The sequence below is a fragment of the Heteronotia binoei genome, chromosome 1 (genome assembly GCF_032191835.1).
Source record: "Heteronotia binoei isolate CCM8104 ecotype False Entrance Well chromosome 1, APGP_CSIRO_Hbin_v1, whole genome shotgun sequence".
Lineage (NCBI taxonomy): Eukaryota > Metazoa > Chordata > Lepidosauria > Squamata > Gekkonidae > Heteronotia > Heteronotia binoei.
The window spans coordinates 234,659,614-234,677,470 of NC_083223.1; the positions used below are offsets into that span (position 1 = coordinate 234,659,614).

The 17,857-nt window shown below is 43.0% G+C and overlaps 1 protein-coding gene across 6 annotated transcripts in view; it reads left to right on the forward strand.

Moving 5' to 3' along the window:
• CCDC85A (coiled-coil domain containing 85A) overlaps positions 1 to 17,857 on the forward strand; it is a 214,211-nt gene that overhangs the window by 144,792 nt on the left and 51,562 nt on the right. The gene's annotated exons all lie outside the window — the stretch shown is intronic.

Consider the following 17,857-nt stretch of genomic DNA (forward strand, 5'->3'; position numbering starts at 1 on the left):
AAGTAAGCTGTCACGGGCAATGAGACTTCAGAGTCCCTGTGCTTTGCAGATCAATTAGAGCGCCTGACCTGGGAGGTTTTATCAGTTTTACTGTGAGACCTGCTCTGGCCTGCTGTTGTGAAGAAAGGATTAGAAAATAAAATATCACCAGGTGTGTCATTTACTGCCACATTATAACATGGTTTAGATGATTAGACAAAATCATTCATGGCTCTGGAATGCCTGTCATGGTAGCTGAAGGGAACCTCCATGTTCAGAAGCAGTAGCCCTCTGAATGCCAAATGTTGGGAAAGAACTGGGACAGAATTTTTGCTCTCACCTTCAGGCCAGTGTTGGAAACGAGACGCAAAGCTGCATAGTCTAAACCAGCTGGATTCTTATTAAACCCTTAAGGCTATTTTGTTTTATGACAAATGATGTAATATTTTTAATATTATTAAAATTAGATTTATAACTAATACCATAATTGATGGAGATCCAAAGCTGCATTGTTCTCCTTTCCTGCATTTTATCCTCACAACAGCCCTATGAGGTAGGTCTGACAGAGAGTGTAACACTCAGCAGCCTTCCATGGTGGGTTGGGGATCTGAGTTTTAGAGACTCAGATTGCTTAAAAACTTTTATTACATGTTGTCTGTTGAAGATATGCAACTTCCATCATCATTTTGGGGTTGGTGGCCAGTTTTTAAACATGTAGCATCATTTTCAGAGTTAACACCTGTCACAGAGACCCTTAGCTTCAGTTGCAAATAGTGTGGCATGGTAGGGTTTGTCTCACCTGGGCTAGAATTTTCCCACACAGAATGGTAAGCTGCAGTCCAGGCTCTTCTCACAACCTGAGTTCAATCCCAGCAGAAACTGGGTTCAAGTAGCTGGCTCAAGGTGGACTTAGCCTTCCATCTTTCCATCAGTAAAATAAGTACCCAGTAAAGTGTAGATGACTGGGGAAGGCAACGGCAAACTACCCTATAAAAAGTCTGCCATGAAAACATCGTGATGTGACGTCACCCCAGAGTCAGAAATGACTGGTGCTTGCACAAGGGACTACCTTTACCTTTACCTTTATTGTTTGATGAGTTAACCAGTGTGGTGTGTCAGACTAGGATTTGGGAAACTCAGGTTCAAATCCCCACTCTGCCATGGAAGCTTGCTGGTTGACCTTGGACCAATCACACACTGTCAGCCTAACCTACCTCACAGGGTTGTTGTGAGGATAAAATGGAGAAGAGGAGAATGATATAAGCCATTTTGGGTCCCCACTGGGGAGAAAGGTGAGGTATAAATAAATAAAATATATTACCAGTATTGAAGAGTTGGACTCGACTGTGCGACTGAACAACAACAATTGATTTCTTGGTGCCGTTGATCTGAACCCTTTCAGAATTTTGCATTCTTTTCTTGCACGCTGAGAATATTTGGTGAAGATGACTCATGATGATATTCTAATTATATCCTGTCCTTTCTAAAGGAAGCTTGGCCATTTGGATAAATAATAGATGGCATTCTCTTCCTCTCCCCTCCAGTGTTCCATGCAAAGTGTGTTCCAATGGTTCCCAACCTCATTATGCTATTGAGTACTTTTGGAACTTTGAGAACAGGTAGTGAGTGCCATAACAAAATGGCTTCCATGGAGTGGGTGGAATCAATTGGAGCTTTCACATGGCGACTGTTTGCAAGAGGATTTTGCTATTCTTACCCAGTAAAAATCCAGTTTGCAAAGTGCATTATGTAGTGTGTGTGAATGCATCCAATATCATAGGAACTTAATCCAGTCACAAAATATAAGGTTCTGCAGAATGTTAGGAGATTCCAAGGCAAGGTGACTTCCAGTTGAGTGATTTAGGCATCACAAAACTGTCCCTGAGCCTTTTCAGAGCATTGCTTACCGCAGTGTGGAGCATGGAAGCCAGAGTAGGCTCTTTGCTTTAGGGAAGAGTTGGCTTGGGGAAGAGGCAAGTAGGTGCCAGGAAACAAAGAGATGGTTGGGGAAGAGGTAAGCAGGTGCCAGGAAACGCATTGGCAGGCACCACCCTGTGGATCATGGGTACAATCTGTGTTTCAGGAGAATAGCCATGTTGGTCTGCAGTAGAAGAGCTAGAATCGAAGATACTCTGACAAAAAGAGCTTTGACTCTCGAAAGCTTGTTGGTCTGTAAGGAGCTACTGGACTGGAATCTAGCTGTGGTGCAATCTGTGTTTTTGATCAGCTCACTGATGTTCACACTGATTCACAGCAATGAGATGGGCCTATCCATGCCAGTGTCCAAATCCCTTTGTTTAAAACAGGAGGTGTAACTTTAGCTTGGGTAACATTTACTGTACTTATTATATGATATTTAAAAAGTAACAAATATTATCTCCATACACTTTTAAAAAAGGTTGAACATTGCTGAGGATTTTGTTCTTCATAATATGAATGGTAGCCTGAAAACTTAGACCAGCTTATTTGGGGTATTGCTCTGCCTCAGGGGTGGCCAAACTTGTTTAACATAAGAGCCACATTATAGAATAAATGTCAGATGTTTGAGAGCCGCAAGACAGGAACCGGATATTTGAGAGCAGGAAGGAAGGCAAACATATGGGGGAAGGAGGAGAGAGAGGTGGAAAGAAAGCAACTTTAACTTTAAATGCATTGTCCAAATTGCTGGCTAGCTTGGAGAAATTTTAAAGAAAGAAATGCTTTCTTTAAGCTGGCCAACAGGGAAGTAGTGGCTTTGAGAGCTGCACAATATGTGTGAAAGAACCACATGAGGCTCTTGAGCCACAGTTTGGCCACCCCTGCTCTCTCTGGATACTGACCAGACTGATACGGGCTTAGTTTTTGACAAGGTAACAAGCATCATGTGCGCTCAAAGCTTTCTCAGGTCTGATAAATAAAGAGAATTATGTTGGCATAAGAGGATTCCCTAGACACTTATGAGCCGGCAAATTTCCTAAAATAGAAATAAAAGAAAATGCTGGAATGAGTCAATTTGTTCTGCAACAAACCAGCAGACTTGTGGTTTTAACAAAGGTGGTGTGAGATGAATTTTCACAGAACATTCTAGTCATTTTAAAGGGATTCAGCTCAGTGAAAGAAGCAAGGTTACAAAAGAGAGAGAGGTGGACATAGCAAGGGAGCCAGCAAGAATCACACCACATCTGTCAGCCCTTGGACTAAAGCAATCTGTGAATCAGAGGTGTAAATGCAGAAGTAACTCTCTGCTTTAGCAACAAATATGCAGCTGTCATGAAGAACAGAGAATATTTTTTCTGTCACCTGGTGCATTTGGCTTTGGTTTCTCCAGGTTGTTTTCCAGGTAACTACATTCATTTTTAAAATTTAAAAATTGCCAAAGGCCACAAGGGGCTTCAAGATTCCATTTCTTCAAGAGATTTAACTGTGTGGCAGTTATTTAAGTCAAGATCCGAGCTAACATGGTTTTTCTTGTTGTTCAGAGTTTTTAAATAATTTAGGCAATGTGGGCCTTCACAGGTTTTTAACATATCCCACTTTTTATTTAAATTTGTAACTTCCTTCCATTCCAAGGCCCCAAAGAAAGAAAACTAGACTTTAGAAGAAACAAGTGGGCACTCACAAGAAACTTTTTTTTTGCGGGGTGGGGGGAGGATTCCATTCCCCTTGAGATGGCTTCCTTACCTCTTCCACGACCCTTCTGTGTCACCTCATTAGTCACCAGGCTGCTTCCGCAGTGGCTGGGTTTCAGGTGGGGGCAGTGGTGATTTCACCCACCCACCCGTCACCCACCCACATCATACTCTTTGGTGGAGTGGCAGTATCAACTCCCATGTGCCCCATGCTTACCTGCAGCATTGCAAGATTGGTGGTGGGAAGCAACTGCAATGTTGTCAGCTTGGTAGCATGGCAGCATGAACATCTGCACCTCTTGGCACCTGGCAGTCCAAGTAGCAGTGTTTGCAGGGTGGTGGTGGGGGGCAGTGACAACTCCTGCTCCCCTACCCTCTGAATGCTCCCATACCTTCCTCATCTTACTTGATGGGCCCACCTACCCAGCTGAAGTGCTGCCACAGCCCGCCTGCTACAGTGCGTTGCTGCAGGAGGTATGTGTGCTGTTTGGCTGTCTCTTGAGACTTAGAAGTTGGTCCTCCTGAATCAATAACTTTTGATGTCTGTCAATTCCACACACCCCTATTTTAATTTTTTTTTTTAGCCATCGGGGAGCTCCTTTTCCACACTGATGTATCTGCCAGGGATTTTGTGTGCATTGCAGATTATTGGGGGGGGGGGCTCAGGTTATGCTGAGCACTGGCTTAGCATGAGGGGATCCATCCTAGTCTTGCTCAAATTGATAGTATTCCCTAGAATCTTAATAATGACCAAGGTTTTTAGGAAAGGTTGACTAATGCTACTGACCTCATCATGGATCTTGTAAAATGCTTTTGATGAACTCTCAGTTTAGAGCCCTGTGGTTTTAGACAATGTATGACCATTCCTATAATAAAGCACTAATTGGCTTGAATGCAACAGTGGGGAGGGCTGTAGCTTAGTGGTGAAACATTGGTTTTGCAGGCAAAAAGGTTTCCATTGGGTTTCCCAGTTAAAGTTATCATTAGAAGGTGATGGAAAGACTTCTACCAGAAAGGTGTCATGGGTGCTGGGGACCCTGTAGAGGAAGTTGAGCCTGCAGCAGAAACTGTGCCCCTGCCACCTGCACCAGTGCCCCTGCCTCCTGCTGGAGAAGATCCCAGCCCCCCTGCCTCGCCCTCTCGGGTGGCGCGTGTGCGTGACCGCCTTCGTCAGGACCTCAGGGATCGGAGGAGGGCGGCACGCTCACAAGCAAGACGCTCCCTGAGCCCTGAGTTTTGAGAGGATTCTGGCCCTTCTAAGAGCAAGGATGCTTGAGTTGCAACAGGATCCTGGCTGCCTCTCTGAGCCAGCAATTAGCCCAAATGGGCAACAGCCAGCAGAGGGCTATATAGCTGTAGGCTTTGGGAGGAGGCTTTGTGGAAGCAACTAGTCATCTACCTGACGTCCTAGCATCCACTTCGGCTTTTGACTTTGGACCTCCTGACCTTGGCTTGACTTCTGGACCCCCTGACTACGGCTTCTGAACCTCTGACCTACGATACCTGGACAACGATTTGGCTTTGGCACCTTGGACACTCTTGCTTACCGGTTACAGACCTTGGACTGCCCCTGGACTTCGCCTGGCCTGGCCCCAGCTCGTGACAAAAGGGTAGAGCTGCCAGTCAGAGTCAATAGTACTGATTTTGATAGACCAATGATCTGATTCAGTATAAGGCTGTTAAAAAAAAACCCTCTCAGATTAAACTGCAACAAAGAGGTAGAATTTCCAATTAAGACCAGCAATAATAAAAAAAAGGTCAATTCCTTTTATAGGAATTCAGGATTAAAAATTACCTAATTACAGGGAGAGGTATAATTACCAGCAGTGTCTTGAAAGCATGTACATCCCAAGGAGGAGTAAACTGCACCTGTTGCCTGGGGTATAAAAATAACTGTTTTGACTCAGATAGTGATAATCGGCATAGAGGGGTGGAGTGTAATTCTAAATGTAATTTGGGTAGCAAAGGATAAAGCTTATGAGTGCCAATGCTTCATTTAGCAATAATCACAGACACATACTTGGCACTGGTCTCTATAAAATTAACCATGTACTAAATTTGTAGATTTGTTCCAGGAAGAAATGAGGAAATCAGATAGCCCCAGACATGTAATTATAGACACGAGAAAGAAGTGGGTTATCTCATGGCAAAAGTTAAAGCGGACAATGTACGTATCAGAAATGCAGTTCTGGGAGAACCCTGACTAGTTCATCATGGGCAGACAGCATTGGAATTCATCATTTGTTGCAATTCTGCATATTTCCATTCACACAAAAACACGCATAACATAAGATGCATAACATTTTCCTGCACATGGAGGATGTGCCACACTTTGGGTTCTGTGGACTCTCTGGTGTGATAGCAGATGTGTCCATTCATTACAGAGTTTGAAGGTGATGATAAATCAGTGGTACTTAACAAAAATGGTTTGCAGGTTTATTATAATTACTTGCTCCCATGTATTTATACCTGATCAAGTATGCAAATATGCATAACTGCATTAGCTTCCATTCATCTCTCATTTCCTTTTCTGCCCTCCCCTCTCTTTTCTCTCTGTATGACCTGAGATGTAAACTCCTGGGATCATGGCATTGCCTCATAATTAAATGTGCATCATTAAGATGAATCTGGATCAAGAGGGTTTGTCTATTGTAGGGACTTGTGGAGGCCTGAAATATGTCATAGAATCATAGAGTTGGAAGGTCACTGCACAATGGAAGGTAATATGGTCACTGCACAATGCAGGAAACTCACAAACACCTCCTCCTAAATTCACAGGATCCTCATTGCTGTCAGATGGCCATCTAGCCTGTACTTCCCCATGTCATCATATCCCAGTGTGACAATCTGTGAAGGCAGTGCCACACAATGCAGTGTTGGGGACAGTAGGCAGATCTTTGCATCGTATGCTATCAGTCACTGTCAAAATCAGTATCCAAAAGCATCCTTTTCAGGGTGAGAGAAAACCCACCCACAGAATCAGGGATATCCTAGGTTCACATGGGCTAAGCCCCCCTGCAAGCCAAGAACTGTTCTGAAGCATTTATTTTTTCAGTTATTTGTATCTCGCTTTTCTTCCTGGTGAGGAAGAATCAAAGTAGATCACATTACAAAACAGAAAACACAGCAAAATAATCTGGGGGGTGGGGAAGGGAGGCTTCTGAGGTCAGAGTAAGTCCTCTCTACCTCCTGACTGATCTTCCTGTGGGCAAGTGACAAGTGGAGTGCCTCAAGGACCTGTTATGTTCAATATCTTTATAAATGATTTGAATGAAGGAATAGAAGGAATGCTTATTAAATTTGCAGATGATACTAAATTGGAAGCAGTTGCAAATGCAATAGAAGACAGAAACAGAATACAGGATGATCTTGACAGGCTGGAAAACTGGGCTAAAACAAATAAAATGAATTTTTACAGGGATAAATGTAAAGTTCTTAATTTAGGTAGTTAAAATCAAATGCATCATGGTAGGATGGTGGGGATTTGTCTTGGTAATAGTATATGTAAAAAGGATCTAGGGGTCCTAGTTGACTGTACACTGAACATGAGTCAGCAGTGTGATATGGTGGCTAAAAAGGGAAATTCAGTTACTGGCTGTATCAACAGAAGTATAGTGTCCAGATCAAATAAAGTGATGGTATTGCTTTGCTCTGGTTAGACCTCACCTGGAATATTGTGTTGAGTTTTGGGAACCACAATTGAAGAAGGCTATAGACAAGCTGGAATGTGTCCAGAGGAGGGTAACAAAGATGGTGGGGGGTCTGGAGACCATGTCCTAATAGGAAAGGTTAAAGGAGCTGGGTATGTTTAGCCTAGAGAGGAGGTGACTTAGAGGTAATATGGTCATTGTCTTCAACTACTTGAAAGGCTGTTATCTAGACGATGGTGCAGAATTGTTTTCTGTTGCCCCAAAAGGTCAGACCAGAACCTATGGGTTGAAATTAAATCAAAAGAATTTCTGGCTAAACATTATGAAGAATTTCCAGATCGAGTGTGGTGGTTTTGGTGCATGGTGGTTAAGTGCATGGACTCTTATCTGGGAGAACCGGGTTTGATTCCCCACTCCTCCACTTGCACCTGCTGGAATGGCCATGAGTCAGCCATACCTCTCATAGGAGTTGTCCTTGAAAGGGCAGCTGCTGTGAGAGCTCTCTCAGCCCCACCTACCTCACAGGGTGTCTGTTGTGGGGGGGGAGGTAAAGGAGATTATGATCACTTTGAGACTCTGAGATTTAGAGTATAGGGTGAGATATACATCCAGTATCACCATCATCTTCTTCTTCAGAACAGGCTTCCTCAGGAGGTGGTGGGCTCTCTTTCTTTGAAGGTTTTTAAGCAGAGGATAGATGGCCAGCTGATAGCAATGCTGATTCTGTGAATTAGGCAAATCATGAGAAGGAGGGCAGGAAGGGTTGTATCAGTGCTTAGTTCTTGTGGCCCTTTCTTACACACTCAGGGAAATGCTGCTTGTCACTTTGGGGTCATTCAGCAATTTTTCTCCAGGCCAGTTTGGCAAGGGATCATGGAGGTTTTTGCCAGCTTCTTGGTATGGAGCAGGGGTCACTGGGGAAGTATGTATGTGGGGAGGTATTTGTGAAATTCCTGCATTGTGCTCCACGGACTATAGGACCCTGGATGTCCCCTCCAACTCTATGATTCTATGAGTTTAAGGCTGTGAGCCTCAGTCTAAGAGCCAGAGGACAAGAATCATTTGGCTCTTGCTCTTTGACTCACAAGCCAGCTATATTTTATTCAGATATTTTTAGTCAGCTATCAGGCTCTTCCCTGTTTCTTCCTCTGCCAGAAAATGCCCCTGGGTAGACCTGTGGAGCAAGAGGAGAATAAAATCATCTAGATGTTATTTAGCCAGCTAGCAGCGTCATCTCCAGTTCCTCCTGTGGTAGAATCTTCTGTAGTATGTTGTAAGTCCATGATTAAATAAGAAGCAAAATACATTTTATGCTGCAGTAAAGAAGAGCCCCGTGGTGCAGAGTGGTAAAGCTGCAGTACTGCAGTCAGAGCCCTCTGCTCATGTCCTGAGTTCGATCCCAGCAGAAGCTGATTAAGGTAGCTGGCTCCAGGTTGACTCAGCCTTCCATCCTTCCGAGGTCAGTAAAATGAGTACCCAGCTTGCTGGGGGGGAAGTGTAGATGACTGGGGAAGGCAATGACAAACCATCCCATAAAAAGTCTGCCGTGAAAACGTTGTGAAAGCAACGTCACCCCAGAGTAAAAAATGACTAGTGCTTGCACAGGAGGCTACCTTTACCTTAAAAAAAAAAAATTATACCAAAACTGCTGACTCTTTCCCCTTGCAAAATGCCTTGGGGAGGGCACAAAGAGACTTTGTACCTGAGAAATGGGGGAAAGGGAGTGTTTATTACTTGCTGTGCCAGAAGTAATGCCCCCCCCCCTGAAATTTCATCCCTCCCATTGGCAGTGAGTTGCCACAATTCAGTGAGTGAGCTTCATTGCTGAGCTAGTGCTTGAACCCAGGTTTCCTTGTTCATGCCAAACCACACTAGTTCTTTTATAAACAGTCTTATTAAGGCAAATAAGTAGCTATAGTCTACTGACTAAATTATAATTTGTGTTTGCAGGAAGACAAAAGCAAAAAGCTGCTACTGACTATAAAATATTTCATGAGCAGGCATTTAAATGTATGACAACACTTGAGGATCTGAAGTGGAATGTAGGACAAGGTGGTGCTGTGAGCTGATGGCTTGTTCTTTAATTCCTACCAAAATGTCTTGAAATCCTCTTTATGTCTTGAGCAAAAATGAGATGGTTGATGTAATCCTTGTCCTTGTTTGACCTCATGATGATGGATAGTTTTTTTGTTTAAACAAAGATAGAGTGTATTATCCAACATTGTTAAAATAGTATCTCTTGGGTTATGAAATACTTTGTCCCTTCCTTTCTGCATTCATTGTTACATACTGCCCAGTCCCAAGGACTTGGGGCAAGTAAATTAAACTTAATATGTGGCAATGGCTTAGTGGTATAGATATATATTGCTGGTCTCCTGTTCAATTTCTCTGTCTCTGGCAGCAAGCAAGGAAAGAGCTCTGCTAGAGAGCTAACATTACAACAGACTCTCATTTATTGCACTTCACACTCAGGATACTTAATGGGTTTAGTACATGGACATCAATCTGCTATTCCAACTTAATTACCCTTCATTGTTGTTTCAGCCCAGTTAACATAAACCAGCAAACACCAGACCCCAATTTGTGACTCTTTTAATCTGCTAAAAAAGCATTTCCATGACTTCGTATACTACTACTACTACTACTAATAAATTTATTTTTATATCCTGCCCTCCCCCGCCAAAGGCGGGCTCAGGGCGGCTTACAGACATGGCATTCCATGATTCAAATAAAACAATATACACAACAACTCACAATATACACAACAACTCACTAACTCACTGCCCACTTTCTCTATATTTAGGACTTCTTGCCATTCCATACTATTGTCTGATGAAGTGTGCTCATGAAAGTTTACATTCTGAATAAAACTTTGTTGGTCTTAAAAGTGCAACTTGACTCTTGCTTTGTTCTGTAGGTTTGGGAGTCTTTGAAAAAAGGATTCTCATATTCATAGAGGATAATCCTAGATTGCTCTGACCTGGATAGTCCAAGCTAGCCTGATCTTGTCAGATCTCAGAAACTAAGTAAAGTTGGTCCTGATTAGTATTTGGTTGGGAGACCACCAAGGAAGTCCAAGGAAGTGACACATGGCAGGCAATGGCAAACCCCCTCTGAACCCCTCTCTTTGAAAACCCTATGAGGAACTAGACAAATGGCAAGCCTGGCCTTCCTGTTACTCCTGAAGATTTGTGGTGGAAACTGACCCCATAGAGTGTTTCCAAGGCAAGAGAAAAACAGAAGTGGTTTTCCATTGCTTGCCTCTGCAAAACAACCCTGGACTTCCTTGGTGATCTCCCATCCAAGTAGTAGCCAGGGCTGAGCCTGCTTGGCTTCTAAGAGTTGATAAAACGGGGCTAGCTTGGTTCATCCATGTCAACCCCAAAACTAGTAGGGATCTTTAACTCAATAGCTGCTGGGTGGCTATGGAGAAGTCTTCAGCCCTTTCTTAGATTTGCTTTGATCACTCCTGTTTGGCAGGACCTTGAGCAGGCCTCCCCTGAAAATCTTAACAAGTAGAAGAGAAGTCTGTATGGAAAGGGATACTCTCAAAGAGATATAGGCTACAGGCTTTTTAGAGTTTTAAAGGTTAAAACTACCATTGTAAAATTAATCTCAAAATTATCTGGAAACTCAAAGCCTTAAATTGACCTTGTGTCCAGAACGGCACCGCCAGCTTCAATTCAGCACTTTAAATTGGAAGCTAATGTAGTTGCCTAACAGTATATGTAGCTCCACTTCCACATCTCAGCAAGGAGATGGATTGCTGCATTCTACACAAAGTTCATATTCTCTATTGTAATGTAAGACTGCTCCTAAGTCAGTATGATTCAGTATGAAGATATCAGGACTGATTCTGTGATCTTTGTACTCTAATTTCCACTCAACTATGGACTTGGTAGATAGATCTGATTGAACCATAATCTCTCAACCTTCATTTCCTTTCTGTAAAATGGGGATAACATTAGTTTAGAACTATCAGACTGATAGAGGCAGAAGTTATAAAGTCCTTTGTAGAATGTTAAGAACTATGAATAAGCTTAGCCTTAGAGTTGCGTTTCTGCCATTGCTGCTGATACACCCCGTCAGCAGAGAACACATTTTTTATAAATATGCTCATCTGGGGGGAGTTGCAATTAAAGACTGGGGACAGGAAAGGTGAGGTCTTCAGTACTTGGAATAAGGAGCAACCAAAACCCTAGGATGCAGTCAACACTGTCTTGTAGTTTTCCTGAGTTGTTTTCCCTTTCGAGTCTTCTGCATTCTTTTTCTAGCTCAGTTTTAAAAACATGTCTCAGAGTTCTTTTCTCTTTTGTTTTCAGACTAGCTTTGCATTAGATCATCAGTCTGACCCATAAGAGTATTGTATCTGTGGCACAGGATAAGAGCATTACTGCCACTGAACTTTGAAATTAGAAGCAAACAGGGAGGGTCTTTTTCAGGCAAAATATCCACAGGAATTTCAAATGAGATTAGAAGAATTTGGATAAGATCTGCAAATTTCTGTGGGTAGGAAAGGTATGGTTTAAACAGCAACAACAGCCCTGTAGTAATATTGAGAGAAGTTAATTAAAAAAACAAACAAACAAGAAAAACAGATTTCCATTAGTTGTGGTGGTGGCAGCAGCATTTAACTACTTGCATTTAATTGGGGAATTAATTACCATAAATTGTGATGATGGCCACTAATTTAGATGGCTTTAAAAGGCAGGGAAGGGATAAGGACATTCCTGGAGAAGGTATCCATCAATAGCTATTTGCCATGCTACTTAAATAGAGCATCCATCTTCTGAGGCATTGCATCTCTGAATATTAGTTGCTTGAGGGCAACATTAGGGGAGGTCTGTGACCTCCATGCTTTACTTTTGGGCCTCCCAGAAGCATTTGGTATGTCACTGTGCGAAATGGAATGCAGGACTCGTTCGACCTAATAGAGCTCTCATAAGAACATAAGAGAAGCCATGTTGGATCAGGCCAATGGCCCAATCCAGTCCAACACTCTGTATCACACAGTGGCCAATACACACACACACACACACTGTGGCTAATAGCCACCGATGGACGTCTGCTCCATATTTTTATCCAATCCCCACTTGAAGCTGCCTATGCTTGTAGCTACCACCACCTCCTGTGGCAGTGAATTCCATATATTAATCACCCTTTGGGTGAAGAAGTACTTCCTTTCATCCGTTTTAACTTGACTGCTCAGCAATTTAATTGAATGCCCACGAGTTCTTGTATTGTGAGAAAGGGAGAAAAGTACTTCTTTCTCTACTTTCTCCATCCCATGCATAATCTTGTAAACCTCTATCATGTCACCCCGCAGTCGACGTTTCACCAAGCTAAAGAGCCCCAAGCGTTTTAACCTTTCTTCATAGGGAAAGTGTTCCAAACCTTTAATCATTCTAGTTGCCCTTTTCTGGACTTTGTCCAATGCTGTAATATCCTTTTTGAGGTGCGGTGACCAGAATTGCACACAGTACTCCAAATGAGACCGCATCATCGATTTATAAAGGGGCATTATGATACTGGCTGATGTGTTTTCAATTCCCTTCCTAATAATTCCCAGCATGGCATTGGCCTTTTTTATTGCAGTCGTACACTGTCTTGACATTTTCAGTGAGTTATCGACCACGACCCCAAGCTCTCTCTCTTGGTCAGTCTCTGCCAGTTCACAACCCATCAACTTGTATTTGTAGCTGGGATTCTTTGCCCCAATGTGCATTACTTTGCACTTGGCCACATTGAATCTCATCTGCCATGTAGACGCCTACTCATCCAGCCTCAGCAGATTCCTTTGGACTGCCTCACAATCCTCTGTGGTTCTCACCACCCTGAACAATTTAGTGTCATCTGCAAACTTGGCCACTTCACTGCTTACTCCCAACTCTAGATCATTAATGAACAAATTAAAGAGCATGGGACCCAGTACCGAGCCCTGCGGCACCCCACTGCTTACCGTCCTCCACTGCGAAGACTGCCCATTTATACTCACTCTCTGCTTCCTATTAATTAGCCAGTTTTTGATCTACAAGAGGACCTGTTCTTTTACTCCATGACTCTCGAGCTTACCTTTAATTCTTATGGGAAACACAGCTGTTATGAGGTTTCCCCCTTAGAGAATCCTTTGATTCACTCCAGGCAGATTAATGGCACTGTAGTGGAAACCATAAAGGACTGATCTTCTTAATTATGTAGCCTAGAGGTATCAAAAGAACAGCTTGTTTAGTTCCCAGCTTTAAAGCCATCCAGAAAGTGGTGTTACTTTAGCAAAACTTCACAGGCTGTGTGTGCTAATTTCTGAAGCCTCACAGGTTCATCCATCACTTGCTATAACAATTTTTGTATAGCAGAGCACACAGTACCTTGAATCACCTCTTTCCCTGTTGGCCCACAGACCTATTTTTAGTTCAGTATCACGCTGTATTTTAATCACTTCCGACAAACCACTCTAGATTGCCTTCTTATGTTTTGCAATTCACACGCACTCCCAGTGTGAGTGCATATTTAAATCACCCGTGAGCTTCAGAATGGGAATGAGGGAAGTCTCATCTACTGCCATTCATTTTTATTTTATAGGCTGCCTGGCGGATGAGGTGATCTGGATATAATTGAGCAGCCAGCTCAGCAGCAAAATGAAGACCTACTAAGGTCTGTTGAGCCCATGGCTTTGCTGCCCACAGACCTGCTGTTTAAACACAACAGTTGCCCTCTTGGTGTAAGATCCCCCTTATTCTGTTGCAGGCTCATCCTGGAAATGATGGTTCAGAAATGAAGTGTAAATAACATAGGGAAATAAGTAATGTGTCCCCTTCCCCCCCCCCAAAAAAAATCTAACATTCTTAATGAAGGAGGATGGGGTATGAAATATTTATGTGTCATACAAGATATTCTTTATTGCATGCACCTTCGAGTTCTGCCCTCCAGGAGTCTCAGCCAATCACCTTCAAATGGTGGATTGGAATGTTGCAAAAAAAGAAAAAGAAAAGAGGATTCATTTGGCAGTTTAACTGCTGGCCAACAGACAGAGTAGGGGCTTGTTGGTTTCTGGTGGGAGAAGTGTTACACAGTCTGCTGGTTTTGGTAGGGAGTCTGTTAGGGACTTCAGGTATTTTAAAGACAGGTAGGGTTTGGGTGCTGTTTCAGTCTCTGTGTTATAAACCTGAATCAGACCTGCTTTCAAACTGTTATGTTGTCCCAGGCCCCAGTTCTCCAGAAACTTTGTTACTGTAACTCTGAAAGGGCTGGAGAAAATGAAAACAATGAAACAATCTTGTCACTGAAATAAACCCGTTTCTTAGCTGAACAAAATTTGAGTCCAGTGGCACTTTTAAGACCAACAAAATTTTATTCAAGGTATAAACTTTCATGCGCACGCATACTTCTTCAGATGAAGGATTGTATCTTCAATAAAACTTGGTTGGTCTTAAACAGGGGTGGCCAATCTTGCTTGATGTAAGAGCCACATAGAATAAAAGTCAGATATTTGAGAGCCACAAGACATGAATGCCAGATGTTTGAGAGCAGGCATGTAGGCAGGAAGGAAAGCAAGTAGATGGGGAGGGAGATGTCATAAGAAAGAAATGCCTTCTCCAACCCAGCTGACGTGGCCGTGGGGGCTTTGAGAGCCACACAATATGTGTGAAAGAGCCACATGTCACTCCTGAGCTGCAGTTTGGCCTCCCCTGCTCTTAAAGGTGCCACTGGACTAAAAATTTTGTTCTTCTGCTTCAAACCAACATGGGTATCCACCTGAATCTGTTTCTTAGTTGTTTTCATCAAGCCTACTGTGGTTCCTTCAAGCCTATAATCCCCTCATAACAAGCCAGGTGAGTCCAGGCATTTTTCTCCCTGAGGGCTGGAAGAGTAATCACTCCCCAAAACTTGAATTATAAAAATAAAAGTATAAAGCAAAAACAGCAAAATAAGTTGGTAGGATGTGAAACGTAAACCCCTCCTTTCTAGATCTGGAGACAGAGTGCAATCACACCAGCTGCATAAGCCTCTGGTTGCCCAGTCCCTGGATGGGATGGATGCAAAAGGCAGCAGTGGGGGCCTGATGTTTTTCTTCCTTCCCCCCCTCCATTGGAGTGAATGGGGTTCTGACTACTCAGGACCTCCAACAGTATGAGTGACTACTCAGGACCTCCAACAGTAAGAGAGCAGGTCCTACAACTGATGGATGAATTAAAAACTAATAAGTCAACAGGTCCGGATGGCATACATCCAAGAGTTCTGAAAGAACTCAAAGTTGAACTTGTGGATCTTTTGACAAAAATATGTAATCTTTCATTGAAATCTGCCTCCGTTCCTGAGGACTGGAAAGTAGCAAATGTCACCCCCATCTTTAAAAAGGATTCCAGAGGAGATCCAGGTAGCTACAGGCCAGTCAGTCCGACTTCAATACCGGGAAAGTTGGTAGAAACCATTATCAAGGACAGAATGAGTAGGCACATAGATGAACACGGGTTATTGAGGAAGACTCAGCATGGGTTCTGTAAGGGAAGATCTTGCCTCACTAACCTGTTGCATTTCTTTGAGGGGGTGAACAAACATGTGGACAAAGGAGACCCAATAGATGTTTACCTTGACTTCCAGAAAGCTTTTGATAAAGTTCCTCATCAAAGGCTCTTTAGTAAGCTCGAGAGTCATGGAGTAAAAGGACAGATCCTCTTGTGGATCAAAAACTGGCTAATTAATAGGAAGCAGAGAGTGAGTATAAATGGGCAGTCTTCGTAGTGGAGGACGGTAAGCAGTGGGGTGCCGCAGGGCTCAGTACTGTGTCCCATGCTCTTTAACTTGTTCATAAATGATTTGGAGTTGAGAGTAAGCAGTGAAGTGGCCAAGTTTGCGGATGACACTAAATTGTTCAGGGTGGTAAGAACCAGAGAGGATTGTGAGGAACTCCAAAGGGATCTGTTGAGGCTGGGAGAGTGGGCGTCAACGTGGCAGATGAGGTTCAATGTGGCCAAATGCAAAGTAATGCACATTGGGGCCAAGAATCCCAGCTACAAATACAAGTTGATGGGGTGTGAACTGGCAGAGACTGACCAAGAGAGAGATCTTGGGGTCGTGGTCGATAACTCACTGAAAATGTCAAGACAGTGTGCGATTGCAATAAAAAAGGCCAACGCCATGCTGGGTATTATTAGGAAGGGAATTGAAAACACATCAGCCAGTATCATAATGCCCCTTTATAAATTGATGGTGCGGTCTCATTTGGAATACTGTGTGCAATTCTGGTCACCACACTTCAAAAAGGATATTATAGCATTGGAAAAAGTGCAGAAAAGGGCAACTAGAATGATTACAGGTTTGGAACACTTTCCCTATGAAGAAAGGTTAAAACACTTGGGGCTCTTTAGCTTGGAGAAACATCAACTGTGGGGTGACATGATAGAGGTTTACAAGATTATGCATGGGTTATGGAGAAGGTAGAGAAAGAAGTACTTTTCTCCCTTTCTAACAATACAAGAACTCGTGGGCATTCAATGAAATTGCTGAGCAGTCGGGTTAGTACGGATAAAAGGAGGTACTTCTTCACCCAAAGGGTGATTAACATGTGGAATTCACTGCCACAGGAGGTGGTGGCAGCTATAAGCATAGCCAGCTTCAAGAGGGGGTTAGATAAAAATATGCAGCAGACGTCCATCAGTGACTATTAGCTACAGTGTGTGTGTGTATAAATTTTTGGCCACTGTGTGATACAGAGTGTTGGACTGGATGGGCCATTGGCCTGATCCAACATGGCTTCTCTTATGTTCTTATGGAGCCCATGGTGACTGCCCCTGCTGCCCATTGGCCAAGGCTGCCTCCTATGCTGAGGTGGAATTGATAGTAACTTTCCTTGATCAGGCTGCAATCACCTGACAGTTGTATGAGAGGAATGAGTAGGCAGGGTTGATGCCTTGTTGCCCTCCCCCTATTCAAAGGGAACAAATTTGTGTCTGTCTCACTTTTTAATGTCACTGTTGTATATTAAATAGCAGTAGCTATCATCCTTTGCCTGATGAGTAGATCTCTGTCATATATGTTTGCAAATGTGTCTGCCTCATTCACAGTTTAATTTGTCAGGTGTGCACTTAAAAAATCTTGGATGTGCACTTAGAAAGTGTAATGTGAGAAGAGGCCTTGATTCAGCCTTTCAACACCTCTGTGTAAAAAGTAATTTTTATTCCCATTTAAGACAAATGAAGCAATGATGATGACTTTATCTAAGCAAGGTTTTCAGCTCAGCCTCTGCTTGGGAACCTGTTTTCCAAGTCAAGCTTAGATTTGGAACTAACACAAACAACAACCACAACAAATGTATGCACTTCTGAATATATGTAGGTGCCTAACCTTGCTGCCAAGTAAGCAGATTCTACCACTCTGATATTTAGATCTGGAGAGGGACTTCTAAGTTTGAGATCATGGCTCCCAAGCAGGTATGATCTCTCCTACTTATTTGCTTAGAAATGGGCACTGAGCCTAAGCCTCTCAGTAATCTGACATAGACTGCATAAGTGCTTTCTAAATTCAAATCCAGAAGTAAGGATCATAGCATGGAAATGAATTATGTGGAGACATGTTTTCATGCTAGGACATACTTAAATCCCCAGCCACTCTGACCTCAGTTTT